General features: G+C 39.6%; 1 pseudogene; it reads right to left on the reverse strand.

The window, feature by feature from the left end:
- Positions 1–211: 211 nt before the first annotated feature.
- On the reverse strand, positions 212–6,506 carry LOC135230645 (olfactory receptor 7G2-like; annotated as a pseudogene).
- Between the last annotated feature and the right edge of the window lie 5,954 nt (positions 6,507–12,460).

A 12,460-nucleotide genomic window follows, 5' to 3' on the forward strand; every position in this document is an offset into this window, starting at 1 on the left:
ATATACCATGGACTGCCAAAAGAACAAACAAATCTGTCTTGGAAGAAGTGCAGCCAGAATGCTCCTTAGAGGCAAGGATGGTGAGACTGTGTCTTACATACTCTAGACACGTTGTCAGAATGGATCAATCCCTGGAGAAGGACATCATGCTTGGCAGAGTACAGGGTCAGCGGAAAAGAGAAAGACCCTCAATGAGGTGGACTGACACAGTGGCTGCAACAATGAGCTCAAGCATAACAACAATTGTAAGGATGGCGCAGGACTGGGCAGTGTTTCGTTCTGTTGTGCGTAGGGTCGCTATGAGTTGGAACCAACTTGCTGGCACCTAACAACAACAACAACATACAAAGCCAACAGCCAACATCATTCTTAATGGAGAGCTTCTGAAAGTGTTCCTCTTGAGAACAGGAACCAGACAAGTATGCCACTTATCACTACTCTTATTCAGCATTGTGCTGGAGGTCCTAGCCAGAGCAATTAGGGTAGATAAAGAAATAAAGGGCGTCCAGATTGGTAAGGACGAAGTAAAAATATCTCTATTTGCAGATTACATGATCTTATACACAGAAAACCCTAAAGAATCCGCAAAAAAAAAAAAAAAAACTACTGAAACTAATAGAAGAGTTCAGCAGAGTATCAGGTTACAAGATAAACATACACAAATCAGTTGGATTCCTCTACACCGACTAAAAGAATATCAAAAAGGAAATCACCAAATCAATACTATTTACAGTAGCCCCCAAGAAGATAAAATACTTAGGAATAAACCTAACCAGAGATGTAAAAGACCTATACAAAGAAAACTACAAGGTATTACTGCAAAAAACCAAAAGAGACCTACATAAGTAGAAAAACATACCTTGCTCATGGATAGGAAGAGTTAACATTGTAAAAACGTCTATTCTACCAAAAGCCGTCTGTAGATACAATGCAATTCCAATCCAAATTCCGATGACATTTTTTAATGAGATGGAGAAACAAATCACCAACTTCACATGGAAGGGAAAGAAGCCTTGGATAAGTAAAGCATTACTGAAAAAGAAGAACAAAGTGGGAGGCCTTACTCTACCTGATTTTAGAACCTATTATACAGCCACAGTAGTCAAAATAGTCTGGTACAGGTAAAACTACAGACACATAGGCCAATGGAACAGAATTGAGAATCCAGACATAAATCCATCCACATATGAGCAGTTGATATTTGACAAAGGCCCCAAAAGAGTTAAATGGGGAAAAGTCAGTCTTTTCAACAAATGGTGCTGGCATAACTGGATATCTATGTGCAAAAAAATGAAACAAGACCCACACCTCACACCATGCACAAAAACTAACTCAAAATGAATCAAAGACCTAAACATAAAGTCTAAAATGATAAAGATCACGGAAGAAAAAATAGGGACAATGGTAGGAGCCTAATACATGGCATAAACAGAACACAAAACATTACAAAAAAGGCCAAAGAGAAACCAGATAACCGGGAGCTCCTAAAAATTCAAACACCTATGCTCATCCAAAGACTTTGCCAAAAGAGCGAAGAGACTACCTACAGATGGGGAAAAACTTTTTGGCTACGACATCTCTGACCAGTGGCTGATCTCTAAAATCTACATGATTCTGCTAAATATCAACCACAAAAAGGCAAATAACCCAATTAAAAAATGGGCAAAGAATATGAACAGGCACTTCATCAAAGAAGACATTCAGGCAGCTAACAGATACAGGAGGAAATGCTCTCAATCATTAACCATTAGAGAAATGCAAATCAAAAGTACAGTGAGATTCCATCTCATTCCAACAAGGCTGACATTAATTCAAAAAACACAAAATAGTAAATGTTGGAGAGGCTGTGGAGAGATTGGAACACTTACACACTGCTGGTGGGGATGTAAAATGTTACAACCACTTTGGAAATTGATTTGGCGCTTCCTTAAAAAGCTAGAAATAGAACTACCATAAAAAAACGATCCAGCAATCCCACTCCTTGGAATAATTCCTAGAGACATAAGAGCCTTTACACGAAGCAATATATGCACACCCATATTCATGGCAGCAGTGTTTACAATAGCAAAAAGTTGGAAGCAACCAAGGTGCCCATCAATGGATGAATGGATAAACTATGGCATATTCACACAATGGAATACTATGCATCAGTTAAGAACAATGTTGAATCCATGAAACATTTCATAACATGGAGAAGTCTGGAAGGCATTATGCTGAGTGAAATCAGTCAATTGCAAAAGGACAAATATTGTATAAGACCACTATTATAAGAACTGGATAAATAGTTTAAGCAGAGAATACTCTTTGACAGTTACGAGAGGGAGGAGGGCGGGAGGGAGGAGAGGGGCATTCACTAATTAGAGAGTGGATAAGTTTCATTTTAGGTGAAGGGAAAGACAATACACAATAAAGGAGAGGTCAACACAAATGGACTAAACCAAAAACAAAGAAGTTTCCTTAAAAAACTGAACACTTCAAAGGCCAGCATAGCAGGGGCAGGGGTTTGAGGGCTATGGTTTCAGGAGACATCTAAGTCAATCGGCATAATAAAATCTATTAAGAAAATATTCTGCATCCCACCTTGGAGAGTGGCTTCTGTGGTCTTAAACACTAACAAGCGGCCATCTAAGATGCATCAGTGTGTCTCAACCCACCCGGAACACGGAAGAATGAAGAACACCAAAGGCACAAAATAATTATGAGCCTGAGACAAAAAGGACCACATAAACCAGAGATTACATCAGCCTGAGACCAGAACAGCTAGATGGTACCTGGCCACAACTGATGACTGCCCTGACAGGGAACTCAACAGAGAAACCCTGAGGGAGTAGGATAGCAGTGGGATGCAGACCCTAAATTCTCATAAAAAGACCAGATTTAATGGTCATACTGGGACTGGAGGAACCCCGGAGGCCATGGGCCCCAGACCTTCTGTTACCCCAGGGCAGGCACCATTCCCAAAGCCAACTCTTCAGACAGGGATTGGACTGGAATAGGGGATGGAAAATGACACTGGTGAAGAACAAGCTTCTTGGATCAAGTCAACACATGAGACTATGTTGGCAACTCCTGTCCGGAGGGGAGATGAGAGGGCAGAGGTAGTCAGAAGCTACCTGAATGTACACGAGGAGAGAGAGGGGAGGGAAGTACTGTGCTATCTCATCAGAGGGAGAGCAATTAGAAGTCTATAGCAAGGTGTATATAATTTTTTTATGAGGAACTGACCTGATTTGTAAACTTTCACTTAAAGCACAATAAAAACTAATTAAAAAAACCCCCAAAACCCTATGGGACAATTGTACTCTGTCACTTAGGGTCGCTATGAGTTAGAATCACTTAAAACAATAAGAATTATACAAGGCTGCAGTATCAAACTACCACAAAATGGGAGGCTTAAAATTAGAAAAGAAAATATTGTCTCAAAGTTGTGGAGGCTAAAATTCCAAATTCAGGCTGTCAACAGGACTATGTACCCTCCGAATCTCTGAGGGAAGATCCTTTCTTGTCTCTCCCAATTTCTGGTATCCTTATGAGCTCTTTGGCTTGCAGGTCCAGCATAACTCCATCTATTCCTTTGTCTTCACGTGACCTCCTCCTTCTTTGATTCTCTGTCTCAATATCTTCTCTTTTATAAGGAAAAAAATAAGGACACCACTCATATTGGTTTAGGATGCTCCCTACTACTGTATGACCTCATGTTAACACATAATATCTTCAAAGATCTTATTTCCATACAAAGTCACATTTACAGGAGTTAAGACTTCAACCTATCTTTTTAGGAGGCACAATTAAATCGATAACAATAAGATTCAACAAAATACAAGAACTTCAGAGAAAGCAATAAATATAGATTTCAAGATAGTGTTTGCCACCAGAAGGGTACAGGACAAAAGAGTGGGAGAGTATTCATTGAATTATATGGTGATGCCATTATTTTATAACCCAGGTCATGGGTATATGAGCTTTCATTATACTACTATTCTTTAAGAACTACTGATACATTTCGTACTGTACTTTGCATATGATATTTTAATAATAAGTAAAATTCAAAAAATTCCACTTTCCAGATTCTTTCATATTCTAGATTCTAAACCCATTCTCTATCATCTAATATTAAAGCTGTACTTCTGAAACTTCAGCATGCATCAGAATCTCAAAGAAGTAATTACTTAGAATGTTCATCCTTCAGATGACTCCCCAGATATCAAAGTAGGTCTTGGGTGAGGTATGGAAACCCACAGTATGAACAAGGCCTCAGGAGACTCATCTCTGCAAGTGTTTTATGAACATAAAGGGAGACAACTTTGCACTACAATATACCTGGTGTGTCTGGTGAGGAGCTGACCTCCTGATTTAGTGCTAGACACAATCCCCCTGCCAACTATCAGTGGTGATCAGAAGTCTCTCCAGCCACATCATTAATTCTCCTACAAGATTTGTTTTGTTGTCCCCCCAACACCCAGAGACGATTCTGACAGATGGCTCTGCTTCTCTGTAGTTGTGGAAAAGTGATCTCCCTAAGCCTGCCAACTTCCCCTATGTCCCATTCTATTTCACGTTCTATACATCGTCCTTAAAATAAAGTTCATGTCAATAGAAAAATTCTTTTCCTCATAAATATACATTACAAACATTTGTATGAGATTCCTAAGAGTACAGCCAATCCCCTAAAACTTCAATGATTCTAATAATTTTCCTTAGCCTCTGTGGACTCACCAGAGATGAGAAAGAAAAACTGCAAAATAAGGTGACTAAGGAGAAAAGTAACATCTCATATACGTGCTGATCAATATTTTTTTGTTTTTGGTTTTTTAAGGATCAAAGCAAATGTGGTTCCAAAACAGACTACCCGCTCCACCCTGCCTACTCAACAGTTATTCATTTGACTTAATTACTAAGATGAGAAAAACGTGCTAATAGATACTACAATAATGGTAAACCAAAAAAAAAACTTTGGAGAAAGTAGAAAATATGTGAGAACAAGCAAAAATAAGCCTTATATATTAAGGCAACATATAGAACACTGTGGTCCTAGTTAAATTTTATCGAGTATTAGGTGCCAGGCAACATATTAAGTGCTTGTAGTGGATATAGGAATTAACTTCCCAACAGAAAACATACTCTACATTGTCAATCTAAAGCTCTCACAGTAATTATTTTCTCCCAAACAGAACTTTCGTTAGAAATGGATATGATACTATTCTCAGTGATCAGATGGAAGTAGATGTCTTCTGTATCGATTTTATGGAAAGGTCTATTAATAATAAGTCCTCTATTAACAATAGGTCTGGGGACAGTCTATTTGGTATCTCTGAGCATGATGTCTGGATATGACAGCTGAGTCTGTTGCAGCCATCTGTGGTTTGATGAAAAAATCTAGAGATCTAGAAATCCAAACCCAAAGTAGGTAATATAATCACTGAAAAGCAGGTGTGCACCTGATGATTCTCCTCAAGGCTCCCTTCATGTCTCTGTTTCTCAGGCTGTAGGTGAAGGGATTCATCATGGGAGTTACCATAGTGTACATCATTGAAGCTACTGCAGTCTTCCTGGAAGAGTGTGTAAATGTTGTACTCATATACGCACCAAAAGCTGTCCCATAGAATAAGCAAACAACTGTAAGGTGAGACCCACAGGTAGAAAAAGCTTTATGCTTTCCACCTGCTAAAGGTATTCTCAGAATGGAAGATACAATTTGAATATAAGAGAAAATGATTCCAGAGAAAGGAAGAACACCTAGTATGCTAGCTGCAAAATATAAGATGATGTTATTGATGAGGGTTTCAGAACAGGCAACTTTGATGACCTGAAAAACTTCACAGAAGAAGTAAGGAATTTCCAGGTCTGTGCAGAAGGACAGTCGCAACAACATCAGACTGTGGAGCAGGGCATCCACAATGCTAACGAGCAAGGAGACTAGGCTCAGCAGGCCGCAGAAGTGGGGATTTATGATAGCTGTGTATCTCAGTGGGTGACAAATGGCCACATAGCAGTCATAGGCCATTACCGAAAGGAGAAAACTTTCCAAACTACCAAAAATCAGGACAAAGCAGACCTGGGTGAGGCATCCTGCGTAAGGGATGCTCTGATTCTGTGCTTGGAGGTTCACCAGCATCTATGGGATCATGGTGGTGCTGAGACAGATGTCAGTAAATGAGAGATTGGAAAGAAAGAAGTACATGGGGGTGTGGAGGTGGGGGTCAGAGCTGACGGCCAGGATGATGAGCAGGTTTCCCAGGACAGTGACCAGATATATGGACAAAAACAGGCTAAAAAGGAGAGGCTGCACTTTGGGATCCTCTGTCAGTGCCAGGAGAAGGAATTCTGAAACTCCTGTTTGGTTTCTAGGTTCCATATTGTTGATGAATCTGATGGAAAAGAAGAGGTGACTTACAATCAAATGTCAGCAAGCAGCATCTCGGGATGGGAAGGAGAGGGATGGAGCGGAATTCAGGAATACAAAGGTGGTGCTGTCTGTGTGCATATTTTTTGGTTAAAAAAAAAAAAAAAAAGACCAGGAGCTGATATAGCAGAGTGTCAATATTTATTTGTTTTGAAAGAGATGAAAGGGTGGTCTTTTTTTTTTTAATTACACTATATTCATTTAAAATATTTGGTAATTTTATAGAGAAAAATACACAGAGGAGGCAGCCTGATGAGTCTGTCTTGGACACCACGTGTTTCCCCAGAGGTCAGAACTGGGTAACAGAAATAAGAGTATCCCCCGCTTTTTGAAAGGTCACTATATCCAGCTTCACTTTTATGAAAAATCCACATTAGTATCTGTTTTCTTCACATTCAGTGTTTGTTCTACAGTAAGCCATTAAAGAGGCAGTGCATACCCTGAGCAGCCGAAGTCACAGGGCCAAGCTCCTTCCCTGGGAACTACACTCAGCATCTCAATATAAAATGCCACAGCTTTGAACTGTGTCCATGAACATTGTATGTTAGTGTTATTTTAGGTTATAAGTATTATTTGGTGGGTTAGTTTTTGGGTCTGGGGATGCTGAAAATTTTTTCTCATATAAATTAATGGTAATCTTCCTCACTTCATGCCATTTCAGCTTATAAGTTTCATAGGAACGCTCTACTTTTGGATAGTGAGGGAAACCTGTAATGTAGATGTGTGTTAAGAGCCAGGAATGAGAAAACAAGGTGATGTTGATAAAACCTCCTTAACCACCACAAGAATGCTAGTAAATGTCAGAAAATTGTAAAATGGTCATCATGCTTGAGAAGGGGCAGATTTCTGTTCAGAAGGAAAATTGTTGTTGCCATTGTGGAGAGAGAGGAGGATGCCAGCAGAATGTCTACTCCTTGATATCGGTGCAAAGATATAAGAAAACATGTCAGGAAGATGGGAGACAGGTTGGAGATGAGGGGTGACTTGTTTCCAATCTTTTCATGCACATACTGTTGTCACATGCAACATTCCCGGGTGAACCTGTATTAAAACAGCTGTCCTCATTTCCAAACATTAACTAAGGGATTCGGGTTACCTGGCTGGCATCACCGAGGAATGACACTTGGCATCTGCCCTGGATGTTGGAGGGTGTAGATGGAAGAGCTTTCCTTAGGAAAGGCAGAGGGACCAAGTGAGGCACCAGGCTCCCCGGCAAGAGGATCATCTGTGGGTGGAGTCTCAGGTGTGCTGCTTCCTGACTGGAGGGGGACTGTTGAGTGAGATGGTCACAGGCAGACTATTCGAGGTCTCTATGTCCCTTGGGGGCTCAATATCCAAAGCTCTTCATTAAGCAAACACTTTTCTTGTCATTCTGATCCCAGGACATTGCAAATCTTTAAAGACTAAGACAATATAAGGTAGAATTCAGATGGCTGATTCTCAGCCCCTGGGGGACCATCTGCATGCCATTTACCCCTCTCTACCTATTTCTCTCACCTCCAGATTACATACCTTGCACACACGGATATACTATACTTCTCTAATTGCATTGCAGTCTTTTTAAGTACAACTGGAATCATCTCTATCTTACCAATGGCATTAGAAAGCCTGATTTCAATTTTAGCTGTGAGATTTTAATGTATGTATGAAAAAAAAATAATTTTTATTTTTTTTTATGAGGGTACAAACGATATATATTTAGGAATATAGTTAAGCTACGGTAAAATGCAAAAAATATAGCATTGTTACTTTCTAAGGGTCATTGAATGCATCCTGATCCTTAATCTTTATTCTGTATATTTATAGAGCATGTTTTAAGCTATTCTCTGTGATCAATTCTGACTGTGTTCACTGAAGATAGACCTATTACTTCCTTTTTAGAATTTCATAATCAACTTTTCCTGTGTGTCCCAATAATTTTGGTGTACATTTTTCTTCACATTAGTGGAATGTGGGTTCATGTCTTGGCTGTTGATTTTTAATGGTGTTGTGAGAAATCGCAATGTCACTGGCTAGGCACTGTTATGCAGATTTATCCATACTCTCAGTAGATTTAGTTAGATGACAACCATTATTTAATAGATGCAGATGGTATTCCATTTGAATATTCACTTAAAAGACTTTATCTTTAATGATTTCAATATTTTATGTGTTTATCAATTTATTTTACTACACGTTGATTGTTTCCATATGAATTTTGTTTGTTAATCTACAGTGTTCCCAACATATTATATGAAAACAATTTGAGACAAGATGACATCATACTGTCACTCTTCATATTAACCTCATTCATTTCAAAAATATGACATAATAAAAACATAAGAAAGGACAGTGAGTTCAAAAAGAAAAAATGTAAATTTTTACTGGAATCTCCCCATTCAAATAGAATCTGTCAGTCATAATTTTAATAGTCAGGAAGAAAAGCAATGGAAAAGTGATAACCAACAAAAACAAGACAAATTTTCCAGTTACCATAATCAGAATTCAAACACAAAATTATAAGTAGACTGCACCAAGGGGCTTTGTAAATTTATGGCCTTAACAAGAAATTTTAGCTGGATGGTTGCTCTTTCCAGGTAATAAGGGCTAAATGTTCTGGAAAATGAGTAGGTATTTGAAGCCAAGGTCAGAGGTGGTGCTACTTGATTTGAGAAGTGTGAGTGAACACAGGAATTGTGGACATTGCTTGGCTCATGACTGCGGACTTTGATCAACTGAAAGTTTCTTAAAAGCCTTCAGGGAGAAACTGAACAAAGCTCCCTCCTGTCTTGGTGGCTGGATTTGTGATTTTCTCACTATTACCAACAGGAAAAGGCAGGAAATAGAATTCAGGACTTGAGTGTTGGTGATTGGTGAGAGCTACTGTGAACCTGCTAGACAGAAAGAATGAACCCATCAGTGAGAAAAGAGAGAGAGAGAAAAATCATTCCATTCAAAGAGAATATGCAAGTCGTAATTTATATAGCCAGGAAGAATAATAACGCAAAAACAATAACCAATAAAAGTATACTCAGAAAAAAAAAATCATGATTCAGAACATACAAGCAAGCAAGGCTGTAATGGAATGTGTGATGGAGAGCATAGAAAGATGAGATCAAAGAAGTGATGTTAGGTAAATTATACAAAAAGCATACTGATGGAAAGAGCAGATGCAGGATGGCCTAATAATCCTAAATGATGGTGGCTTGCACCATGGTTGTAATGGTGGAGGTGGTAATATTTGGTGGGATTATGGATATATTTGGTGGTATAGACAACAGGGTTTTCTGAAAAATTGGGCACTGGAGGTAAGAAAGGGAGAGGAATAGAAGATGATGCTAGGCTTGTAGTTTTGGGTCTGGTGAGTTTGAGGGGCCTGTTAGGCAACTACATGGAGATGCCAAGTGAGCAGTTGTGTATAAGCCTGGAATTCAGGTGAATGTTCCTCTCTGCAGACATAAATCTGAAAGTTGCTAGAGTGTACAGTGTAGACTGTAGTTGTTAGAGTGGAGTGTAGAAGGCCGAAGAAGAATTGACCTTTGAATTGTGGTGTTGGGGAAGAATATTGCATATACCATGGACAAATGAGCAAATCTGTCTTGGAAGTACAACCAGAATGCTCCTTAGAAGCAAGGACGACAAGGTTACGTCTCATATACTTTGGACATGTTATTAGGAGGGACCGGTCCCTGGAGAAGGACATCATGCTTGGTAAAGTAGTGCGTCCGCTAAAAAGAGGAAGACCCTCATTGAGGTGGATTGACTTGGTGGCTGCGACAATGTGCTCAAGCAAAACAACCATTGCAAGGATGGAGCAGGACTGGGCAGTGTTTCTTTCTCTTGTACATAGGGTCGCTCGAGGGAACCTAACAACAACAACAGAATGTGGACAACTTTTAAAGCCTTGAGTATGGATGCTGTTGCAAAGGAGTCAGGGTAGCTAGAGAAAAGAGGGTTAGGACTGCGCCTTAAGGCACTCCAGTGTGTGAGGTTGTGAACATGAGAGAGACATATCACAGGAAATTGAGAACTAGTATCCAGTGAGGTAGGAGTAAAACCAAGACAATGTAGAGTGCTGGAAAACAAATGTATTATTTTCCGTGACTTCTGTAACAGATAAGCACAAACTTGGCAGCATAATACAACAGAAATGGAGGACAGAAGTCTGAAATCAGTTTCACTGTTCTGAAATCAAGATTTGTGCAGAGTACTGCTCCCTCCAGAGACTCTACAGACAAATCTGTTTGTTGTCTCTTTGAGCTTCTGATGGTTTTAGGTTTTCCTTGGTTTGTGACCCCACCATGTCATCCAAGCCTCCATGGGCATATTATCTTTCCTTCCATCTGAGTCAAATCTCTCTCTGCATCTCTGTCATAAGGATATTTTTTATTATATTTAGGGTCTACTCAGATAATCTAGGACATGATCCATAACTTAATCCCATCTGCCAAGAACCTTTTTTTCCAATAAGGTAAAATTTACAAGGTCTACACATTAGGACCTGATATCTTTTGGGCTGTTATCCAATGTATTACACCAAGTGAAGAAAGTATTTCCAGTAAGTACTAAACTAAGTCAATGTAGGTGACAAATGAAATGGAGAACTGAAGCCTAGATTTAACAAGGTAGAGAACCTTGGTGACTCTCAGAAGCACTTTCTGTTGCATGCAGGTGCAAGAGTCTGATTGGACTGACCTCAGAAAGGAATGGGAAGTCAGAATACACGATCAGGAATATAGACAAAATTAAAGTTATTTCAGAGAATTTAAGGAAAAGGATTTTATTTATTTCATAGTAGACAACTTTTATAGCAAAAACAGTCATAGATGAGAATGAAAATACCAAGTTGCTCTCACTCCTGTAAAATGCTAACAGAATTTCAAAAAATCAAATCCAGAAATGAATGAGAAAAGGGAATACTTCTGTCAAATTTGGTTTAATTCCATGAGTGCAAGGTTGGTTCTTTCTCCATACTACCAGTGTTCACTCTCATTCTTCCTTTACTTGGAAGTCAACTTCTCAGTGAGGCTTCTTCCATCCCTCCTACCTAAATTACAACACCCTCATATTTTCTTACTCTATCTCCTGATGTATATTCTCCACAACACTTATCACCACCCAAGTCATGCATTTCTAATTGCATCAGGTTGGGTTTCCTGGTAAGCAGAGATTAGGATGCCAATGGTTAGTTAGGGAGTACTTCTTGGACCAGCACCTGTGAAGGAGAAGGGAACAAAGAAGGATTGGGCAGGGGGAGAAACTGAGTTGGGATGCACTCTTGAGATTAGGAGGGAGCTCTGTAGCTGGAATGGCCCTTCAGAGTTATTCCAGTTTGGGGAACAGGGTCAGGCCTTTAAAGGGTGTATTGATCATACATTGGGTACAACCCTGGGAGGAGGTATGACCTTGAGTACCCAGGCTCTCTTCTCCTGAGGCCCTCCCAAATGAGGCTAACAGTTAAAGGTGCTCTGCTGGCCTAAGTGCTGAAGCAAGTGCTTAAGATATGTGAAAGTAGCAGGAAAGAAAGGACCAGAATGAGAATGCCAGACCTGGAATAAAGTTGTGCTGGCTCACATTCATTGGGTACACTATTTCAGTACTCATTAGGTGGCAGGCATTGCATTTGTTGTTGTTCATTGCTACTGAGTCAGCACCGACTAATTGGGATTCCATGTAAAACCAAATGAAATGCTCCCCAGGCTTGTGTCATCTTCATGGTGGCTTGTATGTTTTAGTCCATTGTAGTGGCCATTGTTAATCCCATCTTCTTGAAGGTTTTCCTGGCCTTTGCTGTCCCTCAACTTTATCCAACACAAAGTCTTTTAGTGATTGGCCCATTCTGATGATGCATCCAAAGTAAGTGAGTTGAAGACTCAGATCAATGTTCTGTTCTCAATTGGGTTTTCATTGGCTGATTTTTAGAAGTAGATTACTAGACCTTTCTTTCTAGTTTGTCTTAGTCTGCAAGTTCAGCTTAAACCTGTTCATGATGGGTGACCCTGCTGATGTTTGAAATACTGGTGGCATAACTTTCAGCATTGTTGCAACATGCAAGCCATCACAGTACAACAAAATGAC

The sequence above is a fragment of the Loxodonta africana genome, chromosome 3 (genome assembly GCF_030014295.1).
Source record: "Loxodonta africana isolate mLoxAfr1 chromosome 3, mLoxAfr1.hap2, whole genome shotgun sequence".
In the NCBI taxonomy this organism is placed as follows: domain Eukaryota; kingdom Metazoa; phylum Chordata; class Mammalia; order Proboscidea; family Elephantidae; genus Loxodonta; species Loxodonta africana.